The sequence below is a fragment of the Neovison vison genome, chromosome 9 (assembly GCF_020171115.1).
Source record: "Neovison vison isolate M4711 chromosome 9, ASM_NN_V1, whole genome shotgun sequence".
In the NCBI taxonomy this organism is placed as follows: Eukaryota; Metazoa; Chordata; class Mammalia; order Carnivora; family Mustelidae; genus Neogale; species Neogale vison.
This window is the reverse complement of record NC_058099.1, coordinates 71,063,036-71,090,881: the sequence shown is the minus strand read 5'-3', so window position 1 is coordinate 71,090,881 and position 27,846 is coordinate 71,063,036.

Below are 27,846 nucleotides of genomic sequence, written 5' to 3'. Positions count from 1 at the left end.
AAAGAAGCTGAGCAAAAAAGGGACAAACAGCTACTGGACCATGAGGGGAGAATTCGAGAGATAAGTCACACCATAAGACGAAACAACATTAGAATAATTGGGATTCCAGAAGAAGAAGAAAGAGAGAGGGGAGCAGAAGGTATACTGGAGAGAATTATTGGGGAGAATTTCCCCAATATGGCAAAGGGAACGAGCATCAAAATTCAGGAGGTTCAGAGAACGCCCCTCAAAATCAATAAGAATAGGCCCACACCCCGTCACCTAATAGTAAAATTTACAAGCCTTAGTGACAAAGAGAAAATCCTGAAAGCAGCCCGGGAAAAGAAGTCTGTAACATACAATGGTAAAAGTATTAGATTGGCAGCTGACTTATCCACAGAGACCAGGCAGGCCAGAAAGAGCTGGCATGATATTTTCAGAGCACTAAATGAGAAAAACATGCAGCCAAGAATACTATATCCAGCTAGGCTACCATTGAAAATAGAAGGAGAGATTAAAAGCTTCCAGGACAAACAAAAACTGAAAGAATTTGCAAACACCAAACCAGCTCTACAGGAAATACTGAAAGGGGTCCTCTAAGCAAAGAGAGAGCCTACAAGTGGTAGATCAGAAAAGAACAGAGACAATATACAGTAACACTCACCTTACAAGCAAAACAATGGCACTAAAATCATATCTCTCAATAGTTACCCTGAATGTTAATGGGCTAAATGCCCCAATCAAAAGACACAGGTTATCAGAATGGATAAAAAAACAAAACCCATCTATATGTTGCCTCCAAGAAACTCATTTTAAGCCCGAAGACACCTCCAGATGTAAAGTGAGGGGGTGGAAAAGAATTTACCATGCTAATGGACATCAGAAAAAAGCAGGAGTGGCAATCCTTATATCAGATCAATTAGATTTTAAGCCAAAGACTATAATAAGAGATGAGGAAGGACACTATATCATACTCAAAGGGTATCTTTTTGTCCAACAAGAAGATCTAACAATTTAAACATCTATGCCCCCAACGTGGGAGCAGCCAACTATATAAACCAATTAATAACAAAATCAAAGAAACACATCAACAATAATACAATAATAGTAGGGGACTTTAACACTCCCCTCACTGAAATGGACAGATCATCCAAGCAAAAGATCAACAGGGAAATAAAGGCCTTAAATGATACACTGGATGAGATGGACATCACAGATATATTCAGAACATTCCATCCCAAAGCAACAGAATACACATTCTTCTCTAGTGCACATGGAACATTCTCCAGAATAGATCACATCCTTGGTCCTAAATCAGGACTCAACCGATATCAAAAGTTTGGGATCATTCCCTGCATATTTTCAGACCACAATGCTCTGAAGCTAGAACTCAACCACAAGAGGAAGTTTGGAAATAACCCAAATACATGGAGACTAAACAGCATCCTTCTAAAGAATGAATGGGTCAACCGGGAAATTAAAGAAGAATTGAAAAAAAAAATCATGGAAACAAATGATAATGAAAATATATAGCAGTACAAGCTTTTCTCAAGAAACAAGAAAGGTCTCAGGTACACAACCTAACCCTACACCTAAAAGAGCTGGAGAAAGAACAAGATAGAAACCCTAAGCCCAGCAGGAGAAGAGAAATCATAAAGATCAGAGCAGAAATCAATGAAATAGAAACCAAAAAGAAACAATAGAACAAATCAACGAAACCAGGAGCTGGTTCTTTGAAAGAATTATAAAATTGATAAACCCCTGGCCAGACTTATCAAAAAGAAAAGAGAAAGGACCCAAATAAATAAAATCATGAATGAAAGAGGAGAGATCACAACTAACACCAAAGAAATACAAACTATTATAAGAACATACTATGAGCAAATCTAGGCCAACAACTTTGACAATCTGGAAGAAATGGATGCATTCCTAGAAACATATAAACTACCAAAATTGAACCAGGAAGAAATAGAAAGCCTGAACAGACCCGTAACCAGTAAGGAGATTGAAACAGTCATTAAAAATCTCCAAACAAACAAAAGCCCAGGGCCAAATGGCTTCCCGGGGAAATTCTACCAAACATTTAAAGAAGAACTAATTCCTATTCTCCTGAAACTGTTCCAAAAAATAGAAATGGAAGGAAAACTTCCAAACTCATTTTATGAGGCCAGCTTCACCTTGACCCCAAAACAGACAAGGATCCCATCAAAAAAGAGAGCTATCGACCAATATCCTTAATGAACACAGATGCGAAAATTCTCACCAAAATACTAGCCAATAGGATTCAACAGTACATTAAAAGGATTATTCACCACGGCCAAGTGGGATTTATCCCAGGGCTGCAAGGTTGGTTCAACATCCGCAAATCAGTCAATGTGATAAAACACATAAATAAAAGAAAGAACAAGAACCATATGATACGCTCAATAGATGCAGAAAAATCATTTGACAAAGTACAGCATCCCTTCCTGATCAAAACTCTTCAAAGTGTAGGGATAGAGGGCACATACCTCAATATCATCAAAGCCATCTATGAAAAACCCACCACAAATATCATCCTCAATGGAGAAAAACTGAAAGCTTTTCCACTAAGGTCAGGAACACGGCAGGCATGTCCATTATCACCACTGCTATTCAACATAGTACTAGAAGTCCTAGCCTCAGCAATCAGACAACAAAAGGAAATTAAAGGCATCCAAATCGGCAAAGAAGAAGTCAAATTATCACTCTTCGCAGATGATATGATACTCTATGTGGAAAACCCAAAAGACTCCACTCCAAAACTGCTAGAACTTGTACAGGAATTCAGTAAAGTGTCAGGATATAAGATCAATGCACAGAAATCAGTTGCATTTCTCTACACCAACAACAAGACAGAAGAAAGAGAAATTAAGGAGTAAATCCCATTTACAATTGTACCCCAAAACACAAGATACGTAGGAATAAACCTAACCAAAGAGGCTAAGAATCTATACTCAGAAAACTATAAAATACTCATGAAAGAAGTTGAGGAAGACACAAAGAAATGGAAAAATGTTCCATGCTCCTGGATTGGAAGAATAAATATTGTGAAAATGTCTATGCTACCTAAAGCAATCTACACATTTAATGCAATTCCTATCAAAGTACCATCCATCTTTTTCAAAGAAATGGAACAAATAATTTTAAAATTTATATGGAACCAGAAAAGACCTCGAATAGCCAAAGGGATATTGAAAAACAAAGCCAAAGTTGGTGGCATCACAATTCCGGACTTCAAGCTCTATTACAAAGCTGTCATCATCAAGACAGCATGGTACTGGCACAGAAACAGACACATAGATCAATGGAACAGAAAAGAGAGCCCAGAAATAGATCCTCAACTCTATGGTCAACTAATCTTTGACAAAGCAGGAAAGAATGTCCAATGGAAAAAAGACAGCCTCTTTAATAAATGGTGTTGGGAAAATTGGACAGCCACGTGCAGAAAAATGAAATTGGACCATTTCCTTACACCACACACAAAAATAAACTCAAAATGGATTAAGGACCTCAATGTGAGAAAGGAATCCATCAAAATCCTTGAAGAGAAAACAGGCAGTAACCTCTTCGACCTCAGCCGCAGCAACATCTTCCTAGGAACATCACCAAAGGCAAGGGAAGCAAAGGCAAAAATGAACTTTTGGGATTTCATCAAAATCAAAAGCTTTTGCACAGCAAAGGAAACAGTTAACAAGACCAAAAGACAACTGACAGAATGGGAGAAGATATTTGAAAAGACATATCAGATAAAGGACTAGTGTCCAAAATCTATAAAGAACTTAACAAACTCATCACCCAAAGAACAAATAATCCAATCAAGAAATGGGCAGAGGACATGAACAGATGTTTCTGCAAAGAAGACATCCAGATGGCCAACAGACACATGAAAAAGTGCTCCATATCACTCGGCATCAGGGAAATACAAATCAAAACCACAATGAGATATCACCTCACACCAGTCAGAATGGCTAAAATCAACAAGTCAGGAAATGACAGATGTTGGTGAGGATGCAGAGAAAGGGGTACCCTCCTACACTGTTGGTGGGAATGCAAGCTGGTGCAACCACTCTGGAAAACAGCATGGAGGTTCCTCAAAATGTTGAAAATAGAACTGCCCTATGACCCAGCAATTGCACTACTGGGTATTTACCCTAAAGATACAAACGTAGTGATCCAAAGGGGCACGTGCACCCGAATGTTTATAGCAGCAATGTCCACAATAGCCAAACTATGGAAAGAACGTAGATGTCCATCAACAGATGAATGGATCAAGAAGATGTGGTATATATACACAATGGAATACTATGCAGCCATCAAAAGAAACGAAATCTTGCCATTTGCGACAACATGGATGGAACTAGAGCGTATCATGCTTAGCGAAATAAGTCAAGCAGAGAAAGACAACTATCATATGATCTCCCTGATATGAGGAAGTAGTGATGCATCATGGGGGCTTAAGTGGGTAGGAGAAGAATCCATGAAACAAGATGGGATAGGGAGGGAGACAAACCATAAGTGACTCTTAATCTCACAAAACAAACTGGGTTTCTGGGGAGAGGGGGCTTGGGAGAAGGGGGGTAGGGTTATGGTCATTGGGGAGGGTATGTGCTTTTTTGTAAATTGGAAGGGGTGTGAACCATGAGAGACTCTGGACTCTGAAAACAATCTGAGGGGTTTGAAGTGCTGCAGGGGTGGGAGGTTTGGGTACCAGGTGGTGGGGATTATAGAGGGCACGGCTAGCATGGAGCACTGGGTGAGGTGAACAAATAATGAATACTGTTTTTCTGAAAATAAATAAATTAGGAAATAAAAAGTAAGAGTCAGAAAGTTTTCCTTCTGATTCAATTTTTTTTCCAATTTATTTATTTTCAGAAAAACAGTATTCATTATTTTTTCACCACACCCAGTGCTCCATGCAATCCGTGCCCTCTATCATACCCACCCCCCCCATACCCCAACCTCCCATCCCCCGCCACTTCAAACCCCTCAGACTGTTTTTCAGAGTCCATAGTCTCTCATGGTTCACCTCCCCTTCCTATTTACCCAAATTCCCTACTCCTCTCTAACGCCCCTTGTCCTCCATGCTATTTGTTATGCTCCACAAATAAGTGAAACCATATGATAATTGACGCTCTCTGCTTGACTTATTTCACTCAGCATAACCTCTTCCACTCCCGTCCATGTTGCTACAAAAGTTGGGTATTCGTCCTTTCTGATGGAGGCATAATACTCCATAGTGTATATGGACCACATCTTCCTTATCCATTCATCCGTTGAAGGGCATCTTAGTTCTTTCCACAGTCTGGCGACTGTGGCCATTGCTGCTATAAACATTGGGGTACAGATGGCCCTTCTTTTCACGACATCTGTGTCTTTGGGGTAAATACCGAGGAGTGCAATTGTAGGGTCATAGGGAAGCTCTATTTTTAATTTCTTGAGGAATCTCCATACTGTTCTCCAAAGAGGCTGCACCAACTTGCATTCCCACCAACAGTGTAAGAGGGTTCCCCTTTCTCCACATCCTCTCCAACACATGCGCAAATTGGTAATGAAGAAGTCAAATTCTCTCTCTTCGCAGATGACATGATTCTTTATATGGAAAACCCAAAAGACTCCACCCCCAAACTACTAGAACTCATAGAGCAATTCAGCAACGTTGCAGGATACAAAGTCAATGTGCAGAAATCAGTGGCTTTCTTATACACTAATAGTGAAAATACAGAAAGGGAAATTAGAGCATCGATTCCATTTACTATAGCACCAAGAACCATAAGATACCTTGGAATAAACCTAACTAAAGAGGTAAAGGATCTATACTTGAGGAAGTATAGAACACTCATGATAGAAATTGAAGAAGACGTAAAAAGATGGAAGACCATTCCATGCTCTTGGATCGGAAGAATAAACATTGTTAAAATGTCTATACTCCCTAGAGCAATCTATACTTTTAATGCCATTCCGATCAAAATTCTACCGGCATTCTTCAAAGACCTGGAGCAAGTAATCCTAAAATTTGTATGGAATCAGAAGAGACCCCGAATCGCTAAGGAAATGTTGAAAAACAAAAATAAAGCTGGCGGCATCACCTTACCTGATTTCAAGCTTTATTACAAAGCTGTGATCACCAAGACAGCATGGTACTGGCATAAAAACAGACAGATAGACCAGTGGAACAGAGTAGAGAGCCCTGATATGGACCCTCAACTCTATGGTCAATTAATCTTCGACAAAACAGGAAAAAATATACAGTGGAAAAAAGACATTCTCTTCAATAATGGTGCTGGGAAAACTGGACAGCTATATGTAGAAAAATGAAACTCGACCATTCTCTTACACCGTACACAAATATCAACTCAAAATGGATAAAAGACCTCAACGTGAGACAGGAATCCATCAGAATTTAGAGGAGAACATAGGCAGTAATCTCTTTGATATCAGCCACAGCAACTCCCTTCAAGATACGTCTCCAAAGGCAAAGGAAACAAAAGCGAAAATAAACTTCTGGGACTTCATCAAAATCAAAAGCTTCTGCACAGCAAAGGAAACAGTCAACAAAACAAAGAGGCAACCCACGGAATGGGAGAAGATATTTGCAAATGACAGTACAGACAAAAGGTTGATATCCAGGATCTATAATGAACTCCTCAAACTCAACCCACACGAAACAGACAAACACATCAAAAAATGGGCAGAAGATATGAACAGACACTTCTCCAATCAAGAAATACAAATGGTGGGGGGAGGAGTCAAGATGGCCGAGAAGTAGCAGGCTGAGACTACCTCAGCTAGCAGGAGATCAGCTAGAGAGCTTATCTAAAGATTGCAAACACCTGCAAATCCATCGGCAGATCGAAGAGAAGAAGAACAGCAATTCTAGAAACAGAAAAACAACCACTTTCTGAAAGGTAGGACTGGCGGAGAAGTGAATCCAAAGCGACGGGAAGATAGACCCCGGGGGGAGGGGCCGGCTCCCGGCAAGCGGCGGAGCAACGGAGCACAAAATCAGGACTTTTAAAAGTCTGTTCTGCTGAGGGACATCACTCCGGAGGCTGAACCGGGGCGAAGCCCACGCGGGGTCGGCGTGACCTTGGGTCCCGCGGGGTCACAGAAGGATCGGGGGTGTCTGAGTGTCGCAGAGCTTGCGGTTATTGGAACGGGAAAGCCGGCTGCAGGGACGGGGCCGACAGTGAGCTCGCAGCTCGGAGTTGCCTTGAACCGGTCGCAAGCTCGGTGAGCTCGGAGCGCGGCCGGAGGTTAGGCAGACGCGAGTTACTAGGAGCTGTTCGCTGAGGGCGCACAGGGGAGCGGGGCCCTGGGCTCTCGGCTCCTCCGGGGCGGAGACCAGGAGGCCGCCATTTGTGTTCCCGTCCTCCGGAACTCTACGGAAAGCGCTCAGGGAACAAAAGCTCCTGAAAGCAAAGCCGAGCAGATCACTCAGCCCGGCCCCTGGTAAGGGTGGTGTAATTCCGCCTGGGGCAAAGACACTTGAGAATCACTACACCAGGCCCCTCCCCCAGAAGATCAACAAGAAATCCAGGCAAGACCAAGTTCACCTACCAAGGAGTGCAGTTTCAATACCAAGGAGAGAGCAGCAGAATTCCAGAGGAGGAGAAAACAAACCACAGAACTCATGGCTTTCTGCCTGTGATTTTTTAGTCTTGCAGTTAATTTAATTTTTTCTTTTTCTTTTTTTTTTCTCTTCTTCTGCTAAATTTTTTATAACTTTTACCCTTTTCTTTTTTAACGTTTTTTAACTAGATTATCTAATATATATATTTTTTTCTTTTTTATCCTTTTCTTTATTCATTTTCTTTTTTTTATTCTTTTTTTTTTCTTTTTTTTTCTTTCTTTCTTTTTGAACTTCTTTTTATCCCCAAATCAGAAGAGATCCTAATCTCTTCAATCTTTTTTTTTCTTAATTCTTTTTTAAATTCTTGATTGAATTTTTAATTCAATCTCTTTTTTTTAAATTCTTTTTTTCTTTCTTTCTTTTTGAACCTCTTTTTATCCCCAAATCAGAAGAGAACCTAATCTCTTCAATCTTTATTTTTCTTAATTCTTTTTTAAATTCTTGATTGAATTTTTAATTCTATCTTTTTTTTAATTTTTTTTCTTTTTTTTCATTCTTTCTTTTTGAACCTCTTTTTATCCCCAAATCAGAAGAGATCCCAATCAGAAGAGATTGGGAGATCCCAATCAAAGGAGATCCCAATCAGAGGAGATCCCTCACCCAATCGTGAGGGGGGAGAAATCCCCCCTCACGATTTGGGATCTCTTCTGATTTGGTTAAAGCATATTTTCCTGGGATTGTTGCCACACTTTTAGTATTTTACTTGCTCTTTCATATACTCTTAGCTGGACAAAATGACAAGGCGGAAAAATTCACAACAAAAAAAAGAACAAGAGGCAGTACCGAAGGCTAGGGACGTAATCAATACAGACATTGGTAATATGTCAGATCTAGAGTTCAAAATGACAATTCTCAAGGTTCTAGCCGGGCTTGAAAAAGGCATGGAAGATATTAGAGAAACCCTCTCCAGAGATATAAAAGCCCTTTCTGGAGAAATAAAAGAACTAAATTCTAACCAAGTTGAAATCAAAAAAGCTATTAATGAAGTTCAATCAAAAATGGAGGCTCTCACTGCTAGGATAAATGAGGCAGAAGAAAGAATTAGCGATATAGAAGACCAAATAACAGAGAATAAAGAAGCTGAGCAAAAGAGGGACAAACAGCTACTGGACCATGAGGGGAGAATTCAAGAGATAAGTGACACCATAAGACGAAACAACATTAGAATAATTGGGATTCCAGAAGAAGAAGAAAGAGAGAGGGGAGCAGAAGGTATACTGGAGAGAATTATTGGGGAGAACTTCCCCAATATGGCAAAGGGAACGAGCATCAAAATTCAGGAGGTTCAGAGAACGCCCCTCAAAATCAATAAGAATAGGCCCACACCCCGTCACCTAATAGTAAAATTTACAAGCCTTAGTGACAAAGAGAAAATCCTGAAAGCAGCCCGGGAAAAGAAGTCTGTAACATACAATGGTAAAAGTATTAGATTGGCAGCTGACTTATCCACAGAGACCTGGCAGGCCAGAAAGAGCTGGCATGACATTTTCAGAGCACTAAACGAGAAAAACATGCAGCCAAGAATACTATATCCAGCTAGGCTCTCATTGAAAATAGAAGGAGAGATTAAAAGCTTCCAGGACAAACAAAAACTGAAAGAATTTGCAAACACCAAACCAGCTCTACAGGAAATACTGAAAGGGGTCCTCTAAGCAAAGAGAGAGCCTACAAATGGTAGATCAGAAAGGAACAGAGACAATATACAGTAACAGTCACCTTACAGGCATTACAATGGCACTAAAATCATATCTCTCAATAGTTACCCTGAATGTTAATGGGCTAAATGCCCCAATCAAAAGACACAGGGTATCAGAATGGTTAAAAAAACAAAATCCATCTATATGTTGCCTCCAAGAAACTCATTTTAAACCCGAAGACACCTCCAGACTTAAAGTGAGGGTTGGAAAAGAATTTACCATGCTAATGGACATCAGAAAAAAGCAGGAGTGGCAATCCTTATATCAGATCAATTAGATTTTAAGCCAAAGACTATAATAAGAGATGAGGAAGGACACTATATCATACTCAAAGGGTCTGTCCAACAAGAAGATCTAACAATTTTAAATATCTATGCCCCCAACGTGGGTGCAGCCAACTATATAAACCAATTAATAACAAAATCAAAGAAACACATCAACAATAATACAATAATAGTAGGGGACTTTAACACTCCCCTCACTGAAATGGACAGATCATCCAAGCAAAAGATCAACAGGGAAATAAAGGCCTTAAATGATACACTGGATGAGATGGACATCACAGATATATTCAGAACATTTCATCCCAAAGCAACAGAATACACATTCTTCTCTAGTGCACATGGAACATTCTCCAGAATAGATCACATCCTCGGTCCTAAATCAGGACTCAACCGGTATCAAAAGATTGGGATCATTCCCTGCATATTTTCAGACCACAATGCTCTGAAGCTAGAATTCAACAACAAGAGGAAGTTTGGAAAGAACCCAAATACATGGAGACTAAACAGCATCCTTCTAAAGAATGAATGGGTCAACCGGGAAATTAAAGAAGAATTGAAAAAAATCATGGAAACAAATGATAATGAAAATACATCGGTTCAAAATCTGTGGGACACAACAAAGGCAGTCCTGAGAGGAAAATATATAGCGGTACAAGCTTTTCTCAAGAAACAAGAAAGATCTCAGGTACACAACCTAACCCTACACCTAAAGGAGCTGGAGAAAGAACAAGAAAGAAACCCTAAGCCCAGCAGGAGAAGAGAAATCATAAAGATCAGAGCAGAAATCAATGAAATAGAAACCAAAAAAACAATAGAACAAATCAACCAAACTAGGAGCTGGTTCTTTGAAAGAATTAATAAAATTGATAAACCCTTGGCCAGACTTATCAAAAAGAAAAGAGAAAGGACCCAAATAAATAAAATCATGAATGAAAGAGGAGAGATCACAACTAACACCAAAGAAATACAAACTATTATAAGAACATACTATGAGCAACTCTACGCCAACAAATTTGACAATCTGGAAGAAATGGATGCATTCCTAGAAACATATAAACTACCAAAATTGAACCAGGAAGAAATAGAAAGCGTGAACAGACCCATAACCAGTAAGGAGATTGAAACAGTCATTAAAAATCTCCAAACAAACAAAAGCCCAGGGCCAGATGGCTTCCCGGGGGAATTCTACCAAACCTTTAAAGAAGAACTAATTCCTATTCTCCTGAAACTGTTCCAAAAAATAGAAATGGAAGGAAAACTCCCAAACTCATTTTATGAGGCCAGCATCACCTTGATCCCAAAACCAGACAAGGATCCCATCAAAAAAGAGAGCTATCGACCAATATCCTTGATGAACACAGATGCAAAAATTCTCACCAAAATACTAGCCAATAGGATTCAACAGTACATTAAAAGGATTATTCACCACGGCCAAGTGGGATTTATCCCAGGGCTGCAAGGTTAGTTTAACATCCGCAAATCAGTCAATGTGATACAACACATCAATAAAAGAAAGAACAAGAACCATATGATACTCTCAATAGATGCTGAAAAAGCATTTGACAAAGTACAGCATCCCTTCCTGATCAAAACCCTTCAAAGTGTAGGGATAGAGGGCACATACCTCAATATCATCAAAGCCATCTATGAAAAACCCACCGCCAATATCACTCTCAATGGAGAAAAACTGAAAGCTTTTCCACTAAGGTCAGGAACACGGCAGGGATGTCCATTATCACCACTGCTATTCAACATAGTACTAGAAGTCCTAGCCTCAGCAATCAGACAACAAAAGGAAATTAAAGGCATCCAAATCGGCAAAGAAGAAGTCAAATTATCACTCTTCGCAGATGATATGATACTCTATGTGGAAAACCCAAAAGACTCCACTCCAAAACTGCTAGAACTTGTACAGGAATTCAGTAAAGTGTCAGGATATAAGATCAATGCACAGAAATCAGTTGCATTTCTCTACACCAACAACAAGACAGAAGAAAGAGAAATTAAGGAGTCAATCCCATTTACAATTGCACCCCAAACCATAAGATACCTAGGAATAAACCTAACCAAAGAGGCACAGAATCTATACTCAGAAAACTATAAAGTACTCATGAAAGAAATTGAGGAAGACACAAAGAAATGGAAAAATGTTCCATGCTCCTGGATTGGAAGAATAAATATTGTGAAAATGTCTATGCTACCTAAAGCAATCTACACATTTAATGCAATTCCTATCAAAGTACCATCCATCTTTTTCAAAGAAATGGAACAAATAATTTTAAAATTTATATGGAACCAGAAAAGACCTCGAATAGCCAAAGGGATATTGAAAAACAAAGCCAAAGTTGGTGGCATCACAATTCCGGACTTCAAGCTTTATTACAAAGCTGTCATCATCAAGACAGCATGGTACTGGCACAAAAACAGACACATAGACCAATGGAATAGAATAGAGAGCCCAGAAATAGACCCTCAACTCTATGGTCAACTAATCTTCGACAAAGCAGGAAAGAATGTCCAATGGAAAAAAGACAGCCTCTTCAATAAATGGTGTTGGGAAAATTGGACAGCCACGTGCAGAAAAATGAAATTGGACCATTTCCTTACACCACACACAAAAATAGATTCAAAATGGATTAAGGACCTCAATGTGAGAAAGGAATCCATCAAAATCCTTGAGGAGAACACAGGCAGCAACCTCTTCGACCTCAGCCGCAGCAACATCTTCCTAGGAACATCGCCAAAGGCAAGGGAAGCAAAGGCAAAAATGAACTTTTGGGATTTCATCAAAATCAAAAGCTTTTGCACAGCAAAGGAAACAGTTAACAAAACCAAAAGACAACTGACAGAATGGGAGAAGATATTTGCAAACGACATATCAGATAAAGGACTAGTGTCCAAAATCTATAAAGAACTTAACAAACTCAACACCCAAAGAACAAATAATCCAATCAAGAAATGGGCAGAGGACATGAACAGACGTTTCTGCAAAGAAGACATCCAGATGGCCAACAGACACATGAAAAAGTGCTCCATATCACTCGGCATCAGGGAAATACAAATCAAAACCACAATGAGATATCACCTCACACCAGTCAGAATGGCTAAAATCAACAAGTCAGGAAATGACAGATGCTGGCGAGGATGTGGAGAAAGGGGAACCCTCCTACACTGTTGGTGGGAATGCAAGCTGGTGCAACCACTCTGGAAAACAGCATGGAGGTTCCTCAAAATGTTGAAAATAGAACTGCCCTATGACCCAGCAATTGCACTACTGGGTATTTACCCTAAAGATACAAACGTAGTGATCCAAAGGGGCACGTGCACCCGAATGTTTATAGCAGCAATGTCCACAATAGCCAAACTATGGAAAGAACGTAGATGTCCATCAACAGATGAATGGATCAAGAAGATGTGGTATATATACACAATGGAATACTATGCAGCCATCAAAAGAAACGAAATCTTGCCATTTGCGACAACATGGATGGAACTAGAGTGTATCATGCTTAGCGAAATAAGTCAAGCAGAGAAAGACAACTATCATATGATCTCCCTGATATGAGGGAGTGGTGATGCAACATGGGGGCTTAAGTGGGTAGGAGAAGAATCCATGAAACAAGATGGGATAGGGAGGGAGACAAACCATAAGTGACTCTTAATCTCACGAAACAAACTGTGGGTTGCTGGGGGGAGGGGTGTTGGGAGAAGGGGGGTAGGCTTATGGACATTGGGGAGGGTATGTGCTTTTGGGTAAATTGGAAGGGGAGATGAACCATGAGAGACTATGGACTCTGAAAAACAATCTGAGGGGTTTGAAGTGGCGGAGGGGTGGGTGATTGGGGTACCAGGTGGTGGGTATTATAGAGGGCACAGCTTGCATGGAGCACTGGGTGTGGTGAAAAAATAATGAATACTGTTTTTCTGAAAATAAATAAATTGGAAAAAAAAAGAAATACAAATGGCTATCAGACACATGAAAAAATGCTCATCATCATTAGCCCTCAGGGAGATTCAAATTAAAACCACATTGAGATATCACCTTACACCAGCTAGAATGGCCAAAATTAACAAAACAGGAAACAACATGTGTTGGAGAGGATGTGGAGAAAGGGGAACCCTCTTACACTGTTGGTGGGAATGCAAGTTGGTGCAGCCTCTTTGGAGAACAGTGTGGAGATTCCTCAAGAAATTAAAAATAGAGCTTCCCTACGACCCTGCAATTGCACTCTTGGGTATTTACCCCAAAGATACAGATGTCGTGAAAAGAAGGGCCATCTGTACCCCAATGTTTATAGCAGCAATGGCCACAGTCGCCAAACTATGGAAAGAACCAAGATGCCCTTCAACGGATGAATGGATAAGGAAGATGTGGTCCATATACACTATGGAGTATTATGCCTCCATCAGAAAGGACGAATACCCAACTTTTGTAGCAACATGGACGGGAGTGGAAGAGGTTATGCTGAGTGAAATAAGTCAAGCAGAGAGCGTCAATTATCATATGGTTTCACTTATTTGTGGAGCATAACCAATAGCATGGAGGACAAGGGGCGTTAGAGAGGAGTAGGGAATTTGTGTAAATTGGAAGAGGAGGTGAACCATGAGAGACTATGGACTCTGAAAAACAATCTGAGGGGTTTGAAGTGGCGGGGAGGTGGGAGGTTGGTGTACCAGGTGGTGGGTATTATAGAGGGCACGGCTTGCATGGAGCACTGGGTGTGGTGAAACAATAATGAATACTGTTTTTCTGAAAATAAATAAATTGGAAAAAAAATTAAAAAAATAAACTAGAAAAAGAAGCAGACTAAATAAAAAACTAGCAGAACAAATGAAATAATAAAAGAGAGTAAAGATAGACAGAAAAACAATAAATCAACAAACCAAAGTTGATTATTTAAAAGGATCAAAATTGACAAAAATCAACTAGAAAAAGGCTCAAATTACTAAAGTAATGAGTAACAAAGATTTTTTATCCTACAGCTTTACTGAACTAATTTATTAGCTCTACTAATTTTTCCCATGTACTACACTTTAGGATTTTCTAGGTATAAGATTTTGTCATCTGTGAATAAAGATAACTTTACTTTGAAAAAAAAAAAGAAACAAGAAACATCTCAAATAAACAACCTAACTTGATACCTCAAGGAAACAGAAAAAGAACAAATAAAGTCCAAAGTTAGTAGAAGAAAAGAAGGAACACATCAGAACTGAAATAAATGAAATACAGACTAAAAAGACAACAGAAAGATATATAAAAATGAAAAAAAAACAACAACAAGAACAACAACAGGTCAACAAAGAGCTGATTCTTTGAAAAAAACAAAGCTGACAGAGTCTCAGCCAGACTCAAGCTAACAAAAAAGAAAGAGGACTCATCATTAGAAATGAAAAAGATGTTCCCTGATACCATAGATATGCAAAGGCTCATAAGAAAGTACTATGAACAATTACACCCCAGCAAGCTGGATGATCCAAAAGAAAAGGATACATTCCCAGAAACATACAACCTGCCAAGACTGAATCCTGAAGAAACAGAAACTCTGAGCAGATCAATGACCAGTAGGGAGATTAAATAAGAAATCAAAAACTTCCAACAAGCAAAAGTCCAGAAACCCATGGTTTCACCAGTGAATTCTATGAATCATCCACAGAAAAAAAAAAAGAATACCAATCCTTCTCCCACTCTGCCAGAAAAACAAGAGGAAGGAATGCTCCCCACCTTATTTTATGAGGCCAGCTTGGTCCTTATTGAAACCTCTCAAGGTGCCCCAAGAAAATGACAGACTAGTATCTGTGATGAATACAAACATAAAAATCCTCACCCAAACATCAGCAAACCTAATTCTACAATACAGGAAGAGGTATGATCCATTAAGATTTATTTCAGGGATGCAACAGCGGGTCAACATCCACAAATCCAACTAATGTAATGCATTCACAAAATGAAGGCTCAACATCACAGGAAAATCTCAACAGATGCAGAAAAGGCATTTGATAGCGCTGCTACCAAATCACTGCCCCCCAACCTGTGCTTCTGCTGTCTGGCTGGTCCCCACACCCTGTACCACTGACACCCCACTGTGCCATCCCCCCACTGACATCCTACTGTGCCCCACACCCACTGCTGTCCCTTCAACCCCCCATTCCTGACAGACCCCTGCCACCACCGCTGCCACCCTCCACCCTGCTAATCCACAGCAGTGCCCCTTTGTCCACAGCTGCTAACCCTCACCATAGCTGCCTTGCTGCCCTGCCCATTGCAACTGATGTCCTGTTGTGCCACCCAAGTGCCCTTACCACACCCTTGTGCACCCCCCAGGACTCTGCCACCATGCTGTGACACCCTCCAGTGCTTCTACTGCCCTGGTGCCTGTGTTTCCAACAGCACCACCACTGCTACCATGGTCAACCTGCTGCTCCTGCCCATCTCCACTGCCCTGCCCTGCCCCTATGCCATGCCGTGCCATTGCCATGTAGCTGCTGCCACGCTATTCCCTCTCAACCACATCTGGGCCAATCCCTCCCTGCTTTGCCTCCACATCTGCTGCCATCCCACTGCGCTTCCTCAACTCACTGCCTTCCTCAACTCACTGCTGCCTCAGTGCCCCCCATCATTTCTTCACTGCAAACTGTCCCCTTGCTGCTGTGGCTGTGCAGAACCCCTGCCCTGCCCACACAGCTCTTACCCCTGTTGGTTCCTCCAAACACCCCTGAACTGCTACCCGCCTTTCGGCTCCCCTACACCTGCTCCAGTGCCTCTGGATTCCCTCCCCGTTGACCTGCTGTTGCAGCCCCACTCATCCCAGCCTTCTCTGAATGCTGCTACCACCTCGGTGTCCCCACCTCATGACTCTGCCGTCTGCAGCACACCCCTCATGTGCACCTTAACACTGCTGCTGCATCTAAGCTTCTGCCCTGTGCCCCAGGCCACTGCAGACCTTCACTGTCCAGCCCCCACTCACATGCATTAAGGCTCTACCCTGTCCTCCATGCCCTTCCTGTGCAGTTGTTGTGCTGCTGCCTCCCAGCTGGTTCTGTCCCCCCTTCTCCCCATGCCACCAACATCCTGCCACCCCACATGCACCCGTGCAGCCACCCTGTCCCACCCTGCCCACGACCATGTGTCACTACTGTCCTGCTGCCCCACCGCATTGCTGCTACCATCCCTCTGTGCTCTCCCCGCACCTCTACCCTGCTGGGTGCCCCACAGCCCCACTACCAATCCCCTGCCCCTCGCCTTCACTGCCCCCTTACTGCTACCCTGCTTCTGATTTCCTGCTGCCCTGTGGCCCACTCTTGTCCTATGTGCCGCTGCTGCCATGTTCCACTACTACTGGCCTTCTTAGCCCAGCCCTACGCAGCCCTGCCCTGTTGACTTGCATGACTGCCCCACCTGCCATGCTGCCCCCCTGCTTTTCCCACCCCTCCTCCCTACAGCTACCACCTCGCTGCTACACCTGCCCCCCCACTCTGGAGCCTTCTTGATTCCCTACCTTGTTGCCGCACTGCTGCCGCCCCACGAGTCCTACTCCACCTTCTCTGCACTGGTACCACCAGGCTGCCCCTACAACATGAGCCGCTCCCACTGCGCTGCAACCCCGTCCACAGCGCCCCCACTTACAACCACCATTGCCTCTCCACTGCTACCCTGGGTCCCTGCTGCTGCTGCTAACAGTGGTCCCACCCTGTAGACATGCGCCAAGCCCAACAAAGCCAGGCCCTTGCTTTGCTGCCTGACCCACCATGGCATGACATTGACATCCCGCTTGTACCCAGCTAGTCCTGCCCATTCCCAAGTGACACTACTGCCTAGCTAATCCCCCCCCACGCCACTCTGATGCCTCCTGGCTGCCAAGTATGTGGCTGCCCAGCATGTCCACCACCCCACGGGCTGCTACCAGCTTACTGTCCCCCAAAAATGCACCCCTGACACCTTGATGTGCCTTGCAGGCCCCTTTACTGCTGCACTGCATCTGTCCTGTGCCCCCAGCCCTTGCTATGCTTCACCACCCCGCCTCGTTGGCATGCACTATGTCAGGTCCAGCAAGCCAGCTACACTGTCGCTGTGCTGCTGCCTCAGGGCTAGTCCCATTCTCTCTATGCTGCCCTGCCGCCTATATTCCACCCACCCCCTGCAGGTGCCACCTGGCTGCCCCACTCGGGTGTCACACAGGTTCCCTTTACCACAGGAAACTCCCCCTCCCTGTATCGCTGCTGACAGGTGACACCCCCACTCCTTCCACTGCTGTCCCCGCCTCCTGAGTGCTTTAACCTCTCTGCCACCTCCTCTCACCCATGGAGCCTGATGGCCTTGCCCACCACACCATGACACTGACCTCCCGCTGATGCCAGGCTGGTCCCTCCCTTCTACCCGCCACGACCCCCTAGCTGCTTCCCCCTCCCCCTGCTCCATTGCCTCCCCGCTGCCACACGTGTTACTGCTTCGCATGCCACACCCCTGCCCCCTCACTCTGCATTACCGAGCTACCACCACCCTGAATATCCGCCCACTTCCCCGTGCTTCCACCACACTGCTACTGCCCACTTGCACCCCTGCCACCCTGCTGTGCCCTCACACTGCCCCCCTTACCTCAGCTGCCGCAGATAAGCCGCAGTCCTGTGCCCCTGGCCTCTGCTGTGCTTTACTGCCCCGCCCCCTTAATGTGCACTATGGGCCTCCCACCATGCCCTCCTAACTGTTGCCACCCCACCTCCTTGATGTGCATGATTGGCCTGCCCACCACACCCTCTTAACTGTTGCTGCACCGCCCCCTTGACGTGCGCTGTGGGCCTGCCCACCACGCCAGCCCCGCTGCCGCTGTGGTTGAGCCGCAGCCGCCAAGCTGGTCCCACCCCCACTCACGGTTGTTGCTGTCTAGATTCCACACACCCCCCCCACAGTCACCACATGGCTGCCCCACTTGGCTGTCACACAGCTCTCACACCACGACTGCCACCGCTCCCTGTGCCACTACCGCTTGGTTGTGTCCTCACCTGGCTCTGGTGACCCCTGCTCCCTCCCTCACAGGTCCCCGCCCGACCATAGGGTCATCACCTGGCTGCCACCTCCTCCCGCCTGGGCAGCTCCATGGCCCCACCTACCACCCCATGCCATGACTGCCGCATTGCTCCACTGAGTTGCCCTTGATTCCCGCTGCCACGCCCTGCCCCCCACAGCTACTGCACCCCAGGGACCTGCTGTCCCGCTGCACATCCCCCCCAGCACCACTGCAGCCCTCCCCAAGCTACTCCCCATGTTGCCCCTTCTTGATGCCCTGACCCCACCCCGCCACCCGCTGGCCTGGTGCTGCTGCCAGTATTTCCAAGGACACCACACCTTCCTTGGTTGCCCTCCTGTTGCCTTGCCCCACCACCATGAGACCGCCGCCCCGCTGGTCCTGCCCACCCCCACCATTAACCCCCACTCCAATACCATCCTGCTTCACCCCTCACTGTGCTGCTGACCCACTGTGCATCGCCAACCCCACTGCCACCCCACTGCACCTCCCCAACATCACTGTGACTGCCACCCAGTGACATTGCTTCCTGGTGCCCCACCCTGTTGCACCTGCTGCCTCAGCGCACCCTCTGGTTTCTGCCTCCCCTCCCCGCTGCTACTTCCCACCTGCCACTGTCACCTCCCCCATGCAGGCCCTCCTTACCAACTTAGCACTGCCCAGGATCTGCCTGGCTGCTCTGACGTCCTTGGTGTGCCTTGGATGTCATCAGTGGGGACGGCCCTAAGATAATTTCTGCAGAGGGGCTGGCGGCCAGTGTGTTCTGGAAGTGGGTTGGAGGTATAGGCACAGGGGTAAATCCCAAGAAGGAAAATGTTAGCATAATTATATTAAGTGTTAAAATAGCCTAAAAAGCTAAATTTAAAGTGCTTTCAATGTCTCCTTCTTTTCCATACAGTGACTTTATTCATCATATTGTGCACCTGAAAATAATATAATCTCAAGTTAACTAACTGGAATGAAAATAAAAACTGTAAAAAAGATAAATAAAAACCTTTTAACGTCATGCATTGATTGACATACAGACATCAAGGAAACAGTCTGCATAATAAAATGTGTATATGTGTCTAGGTGCTCTTTCTTAACCAAGGCTGGTCAAAATCTTGGAAAAGATGAGTTTCATTTCTCTTCAGAATCACACACTGTTCTGGGCTTTCATGTATAGTGTATATACATATGAACAAGCTTTTCTCAAAAACTAAAAGGAAAAAAAAGCTACCAAGAACCAGCACTAGATGTCCATGTAGAATTGCATGAACAGAAATGCCCTCATTAGCTTTGTTGTATGAGAAGACCTTGGGAGATACTCATTACAGAAATAAGTGTCTGGTGAAATATATCATAAACAAGAACTCCCATTATAATGCTCACTGGGGAACTGAACTCTCCATTTTACTTTTCTCTGATCACCAGAAAAATCAACAGCACACATAGCCCAGTGGTTATATTAAATTTATGCTTTGCTCTCTGTTAGTGGTAGAACTGAAACTTTGGGGCTGACTCTGATCATACTTGTGCTACTTTTAGAATAAGTTGTACATTAATATAAGTATATGAATAAATTCACCCTTGTTGTGTTTTCCACAGCAAGCATTTTCACTGACATAATTTCATGGGATCTTCATCACAGTCCCAGTGAAAGCAAAGGCAAATGTTTATGGTATATAAAAGGTAAGCAAAGGTATATGCACAAAATAAGAATCTGTGAAATAAGACAAATGCAGCCCAGTAACTTTTAAGACCTAATGGGCTGTATTAATTGATTAATTAATGCATTACTTAATTAGTACATTAATTAATTGGATAGTATCCTATCCAGTAGATAGAGGGGTGCTTCAAATGGCCACAAGAAAAAGACTTCCAAGATAGCCTGTGAGATGGAGTGCATGGGTGGTGCAGTCATTTAAATGTCACACTCGGGGTGCCTGAATGGCTCAGTGGGTTAAAGCCTCTGCCTTCGGCTCAGGCCATGATCCTAGGGTCCTGGGATCAAACCACGCATTGGGCTGTCTGCTCAGCGGGAAGCCTGTTTCCTCCTCTCTCTGTCTCTGCCTCTCTGTCTACTTGTGATTTCTCTGTCAAATAAATAAGTAAAATCTTTAAAAAAAAAAGGGCACCTGGGTGGCTCAGTGGGTTAAGCCTCTACCGTTGGCTCAGGTCATGATTTCAAAGTCCTGGGATCGAGTCCCGCATCGGGCTCTCTGCTCAGCGGGGAGCCTGCTTCCTCCTCTCTCTGCCTGCCTCTCTGCCTACTTGTGATCTCTCTCTGTCAAATAAATAAATAAAATAAAATCTTTAAAAAAAAGATTTAAATGTCACACTCTTGGCTTTGGCTCAGGTCCTGGTCTCAGGGTCTTGGGATACAGCCCTTCATGAGGATCTGTGCTCAGCACAGAGCCTGTTTGTGTTTCACTCTCCCTCTCCCTATGACCCCCCCCCCACCAATAAATAAATCTTAAAAATAAGACAGCAAGGGATAAAATAAAGCAAAATCAGCTAAGAATCCATTGTTTTAGGCAAGATCACTTTCCTAAGGGAAACAGAGGGGGTCAATCATCAGACTTCCTAGTGCTGACCAGGAAATTCCCACCTGGCTTGGCTAAAGGTATATAGTTCTGGATGTTCAAATTGCAGTTGGGTCGGTATTTTTTTTAAATATTGTACTTATTTATTGACAGACAGAGATAACAAGCAGGCAGAGAGGCAGGCAGAGAGAGGGGGAGGCAGGCTCCCTGCTGAGCAGGGAGCCCGATGCAGGGTTCAATCCCAGGACCCTGGGATCATGACCTTAGCCAAAGGCAGAGGCTTTAACCCACTGAGTCACCCAGGTGCCCCCAACAACCTCACCATCTGACTCTCAGCTTAACTGAGAGATGGGCTCTAAATTGAAGGCATTAACATCACTCTCAGAAACTGCTCTGAAGTGCTCACAGCTCTTATTGCTCCTCAGTGTAGTATTTAGAGTTCTTGACCTTTCTGATTAACCCTTGTGATGTTCACAGTTCACCACTGCAGTCTTACAATTTTTGAGTTGGTCATGCTTTTCTTCTTCTTTTTTTTTCCTGATGTTCCAGTCATAAAAAGATCATTAGTATGCAGGTTAGTGTCTCTGCATTTGCATTTAGAGCTTTTGGGAAAACATAAAGCACCACACAGATTATATTGATTACAATAAACAAGATAATTCCCAATGTTTGGAGTTCAATTTGAGGGTATATACCCTAAGACTCAAAGCAATTAAAAACAAATGAATAAGAAAGACCCTGCTGAAGCAGTCACTCTTTTAAGCCATGTGGCTTCCTCAGTAATCCCCCTGTTATTTCACTTCAACTTCCCCAAGAACTGTTCATTGGGAATTAGCACATGCTGTTGTCTACAGCACAGACCCAGTCTTGCTCAGCTAAGAGATAACCAAGGTCTATCTTTTTTCAAGAACTCCTTTGGCCAGAGTGTAAAGATTCTTGTTGGGCAGACATTGCTTTGGCAAGGGGTTCTGCAACAATTTCAAGAATGAAGGAAAAGGTCTTGATCATACTCCATCTACATTTATCCCTAACCAGCAAAGTAAGACCAGCCAAAGGCATGAATCTTGGAACACAATTCTTCCTGGTCATTTCCTTCTAACTCAGAACATAAATTTAGGGAAGTTAACCAATGAGATATCTTATTTAGCTTGAGTAATTTTCAGATCAGGGTTGAAATTTCTGGTAGCCTGAAATAAAAGGTTGCTCTAAATTCCAGAGGATACTGCTGTAGTAATGACCTGGGGAATACAGATGAGGGTGTTTCCTTTCCAGGCCATTTCCAGAATAAAGGAAAAGAGAAGAGAGACTAAAAGATCACATGTTTGGTTAAAGCTTGGAGTCTTGATCCATTGTCTTGGGTGAACACGGTCTACCTAGATGTCAGCTATTTCACTTTCTTCCAAGTAGATTCAGAAATATCAAGTGTCTGCTCAGGAACAGGTGTCAGGTGGAGACTTCTGTAGCTATGGGATGTGCACCTGAGGCTCAGTACCTTTGAGTTTTACACAAGGAGATTTAGTAAGGTCCCTTTTTTACTGGCTTTCAAGGGCTGTCTTCTTCTAATGATGTGTCTCAAATACTTAATCACCAGGCTGTAAACTGTGATGGAGAGGATCCTTTTAACTGTGATCTAGGAAGGTGTCCATAACCTCTTGAAGACAGGCTTGAGCACTGAATATCGTAGACTTACAGTAGTTGGATAGACTAGTATGCAACACAATGGATCAGTAAAAGATTATACACTGAAACAATTCAACGGAGTCTCCAGGTATTTCATAAAGTTTCCTGTGACTTACCCAGTGAAATATGTGCCCTGGTCACTGGAGATCACAGAAAGTGTGCCCCAAGGGAGAAACCCATTCTTAACAGTGTCTTTGCCACAGTGGAATCATCAGTCTCTTGGCAAGGAAAGGCTTTAACTGATGCAGAAAATACAGAAACAACAACAAGGGTATATGAATGAACCCAGCTGCAGGTGTTCAAAGAGTCCACAGGAAGGAGGCCTGAAACCTCTGGAGATAAAAAGTTGTTCAGGATTATGGACCTGACAAGTTAGACACCGCTGGTAAACAGTTTTTTGTTTGTTTTGTTTTGTTTTGTTTTATTGTTTTAGAAGGCTTCCCACTGATGTCCATTTATCAATTGAATCATCTTAAATGCCCTATGGTGGGTGAAGGAATGAAAAAAATAAAGAAAAATGGGGCTTGCCAGGGATCTGGGAAGAACCAGGTGGTTGTCTTGGTTTTCCATTAGCCCTGACTCTTTCTTTAAATCACCCCCATTCTTTACCCCCCTTCTTCTCTCTGATTCAGAAGGAAACAGGTACCATGTTACAAGGATATCAGGATGGCCTGCATCTGGCAATGAGGAGCCATGTTTCGTTGAACTGGAATGGACCTTATCTACATGTGCCACAATCTTACAACTATAATAGCCACAAAAAAAACCTTAGTATGAAGTTTTATTTGACAATGATTCTCATGTAATTTAACATATCATATAAGCTAAATTAATTTAGCAATTCCTTTGGGATGTTCCAGGTCAAAGAGACTTAAGCGGGCCAATACCCCAAAAGAAAATTAAAAAAAACAAACAAACACAAAATCCTTCATTCTCTTGAGGAAGGAAAACCAAATTCTGATGTTTTACCATCTTACTTTTGACTGGAAAATTCTTCATTCCAATCTTAGACCATCCTGACCACACATAGCATTCCTTCCCAAACACTCTGTTTTTAGAAGGCTGTACAACTTTCTCTTTTACATTCAGATTTTTGTCCTGAGTTTGCCATATTTAGGGAACCAGCTTTGCTGTAAAACAGAATTCCTTTCTTTTTTCCCTGAAAAAAAAATTTCCATTCCTCATTCCTTTACTTATGAAAAACACACATCTTACCTTCCTTGTATTCTGAGTTTTTTTCTTATTATTTTCAGTAGCCTTCATTACATTACTTAGAATTCTTAACTCTTGGAAACTTTCATTTTTAAAGAAAGCAGTTGTGAACTGTGAACAAGTATTCTTTAGGTTGGGAAATTTATGAATGCATTTCATAATTTGCTGAAATATGTGCTTCTTCATTAAACGATCTTTCAGGAAAGCACAAAATGCATTTAAAAGCAGAAGATATGAACAGACACTTCTCCAATCAAGAAATACAAATGGCTATCAGACACATGAAAAAATGCTCATCATCATTAGCCCTCAGGGAGATTCAAATTAAAACCACATTGAGATATCACCTTACACCAGCTAGAATGGCCAAAATTAACAAAACAGGAAACAACATGTGTTGGAGAGGATGTGGAGAAAGGGGAACCCTCTTCCACTGTTGGTGGGAATGCAAGTTGGTGCAGCCTCTTTGGAGAACAGTGTGGAGATTCCTCAAGAAATTAAAAATAGAGCTTCCCTACGACCCTGCAATTGCACTCTTGGGTATTTACCCCAAAGATACAGATGTCGTGAAAAGAAGGGCCATCTGTACCCCAATGTTTATAGCAGCAATGGCCACAGTCGCCAAACTATGGAAAGAACCAAGATGCCCTTCAACGGATGAATGGATAAGGAAGATGTGGTCCATATACACTATGGAGTATTATGCCTCCATCAGAAAGGACGAATATCCAACTTTTGTAACAACATGGACGGGACTGGAAGAGATTATGCTGAGTGAAATCAGTCAAGCAGAGAGAGTCAATTATCATATGGTTTCACTCATTTGTGGAGCATAACCAATAGCATGGAGGACAAGGGGTGTTAGAGAGTAGTAGGGAATTTGGGTAAATTGAAAGGGGAGGTGAACCATGAGAGACTATGGACTCTGAAAAACAGTCTGAGGGGTTTGAAGTGGCGGGGGGGTGGGAGGTTGGGGTACCAGGTGTTGGGTATTATAGAGGGCACAGCTTGCATGGAGCACTGGGTGTGGTGAAAAAATAATGAATAATGTTTTTCTGAAAATAAATAAATTGGGGAAAAATGTAAAATTAAAAAAAAAAAAAACTCCTGAACTTTAAAAAAAAAAAAAAACAAGCCCAGTTTCTTTGCAAAAAGGTAATGAAAAGGAGATAAACTCATGTTTATTTACTAATTGTTGGGGTCAATTCCATGTTAAAACATGTTAACCCTCTAGGGCCTGCCTGGGCCTACTTAGCCATAGTGACTCCATGTTGCCTAGGTAGACATTTTGTTGTTTAATAAATGCCTCAACAGTTATTGGTATCAGTTCCAGGTAACTGTTACTAAAACACACACCTAAAACAAGGCCATTTTGTTTATATCAGTTCCAGGTAACTGTTACTAAAACACACACCTAAAACAAGGTCATTTTGTTGTTTAATAAATGCCTCAACAGTTACTAGTATTGGTTCCAGGTAACCGTTACTAAAACACATAGGTAGGAGACATCCAATCAGCCAAAGCCACATATGCAGATGTCTGTGATTGTGCCTTATAAAAACTAGCCTGTAAGACCAAGGGGCTTCACTCTCTTCGGAGGCGGCCTGGCCAGTCAGTCTGACTTCTAATGCTTGGCATAGAATAAAACTTTACATAACTTTTACTTTGTCTCAGCCTTGTTTCCCTGGCTGGTCAGTCTAACTTCTAACGCTTGGCATAGAATAAGGCTTTGTGTAACTTTGTCTCAGTCTCGTTCCTTTGATAATGGACCCAACACTAATAACTTAGTATTATCTTACCTAGTAATGATCTAGATATTTAATGAAAGTAATTTGATTTAAGCATTGACCTAACTCACCAAAACATTAAAGTTTTAGTTTACCCAAAAGATTTGGAAGACTAAGACCTTATCTAAAATTTCTAATTTTATTTATATCTATACAATTTAACTTGTTCCTAACAGTTTCACTGAGATTACCCATAAAAATTGTGTGAGGCATGGGTTGGGATCAGGGAAGTAGGAAATGAGGACTGCAGGTTGTGCGTGTCCTGATGTGCACAGGTGATGGATGGAAGGGTTGAATCACTATAATGCGCACATGATGACATGATTCTTTATATGGAAAACCCAAAAGACTCCACCCCCAAACTACTAGAACTCATACAGCAATTCAGTAACGTGGCAGGATACAAAGTCAATGTGCAGAAATCAGTGGCTTTCTTATACACCAACAATGAAAATACAGAAAGGGAAATTAGAGAATTGATTCCATTTACTATAGCACCAAGAACCATAAGATACCGGGGAATAAACCTAACCAAAGAGGTAAAGGATCTGTACTTGAGGAACAACACAACACTCATGAAAGAAATTGAAGAAGACACAAATAGATGGAAGACCATTCCATGCTCTTGGATCGGAAGAATAAACATTGTTAAAATGTCTATACTGCCTAGAGCAATCTATACTTTTAATGCCATTCCGATCAAAATTCTACATGAAGCTAGTATAACATGGTGTGTCGAGTAGCTGGAATTAAAATAAAATTTTAAAATATAAAATAAAAATTAATTAGAATAAAATTTTAAAAAATTAGGAAACAAAAGCTTGTGATTCTTTAAGCTATTCTTTTTTTTTTAAAGATTTTATTTATTTATTTATTTGAGAGAGAGAGACAGTGAGAGAGAGCATGAGCGAGGAGAAGGTCAGAGAGCAAAGCACACTCCCCATGGAGCTGGGAGCCTGATGTGGGACTCGATCCCGGGACTCCAGGATCACGCCCTGAGCCGAAGGCAGTCGTCCAACCAACTGAGCCACCCAGGCGTCCCTAAGCTATTCTTTTTTAACATTTTGGAATGGAGATCACATATACTTATTTTAGTAAACCAAGGCACATGAAAATTTTAATTTTAGTGCTGATAACTAAAGCCAAGACTATTTGCCCAGATCATATGAATTTGAAACAGATTTAGGTTAGTTTCTATCTTTCTGAAAGTTTTAGAATCCACAATCCTTACATGTACTTGTCTTCAATCCAAGGAGATAAAGCTCTCTACAAATCAATTTGGGCAATATCCATTCAGTGAGAAAACATCTCACATTGACAACATATATTTGTGGACACAAAGACCACTGCATGGAGCCTAGAGTCACTAACATGTATGGAGAAAACTAAGATCTGTTTGTGTCCCTGGAATATTAAGGAAACTGTCATAGAGTTTAGGCACAGGATCCCTTTAGCAGTTCATATTTCATATTTATGTATTATTAACAGTTTGTACTTTCAAAAAGCATCTTTCCTTTTGTTTCACTCAGTTTCGGGCATCTATAGGTTGACTTTTTATTTCAAGGATATGATAAGGTGTATAACTTTAAGAAGAAAAAAAGTGAATCTTTCATAAGCCCCCTTTGATAAGCAGGAGAATTTGGGGTATCGGGAAAAGGAATAGGGGAACTTTGAATTTCTGAAAGAGCTGCATTAAGAGTTCTTTTTTTTCTCATTTATTTTATTTTTTTAATTTATTTTTTATTTCCAGCATAACAGTATTCATTATTTTTGCACCACACCCAGTGCTCCCTGCAATCCGTGCCCTCTATAATACCCACTACCTGCTACCCCGAACTCCCACCCCCCCCTTTCGAAAGCCTCAGATGGTTTTTCAGAGTCCATAGTCTCTCATGGTTCACCTCCCCTTCCAATTTACCCCAACTCCCTTCTCCTCTCCAACTCCCCATGTCCTCCATGCTATTTGTTATGCTCCACAAATAAGTGAAACCATATGATAACTGACTACTGA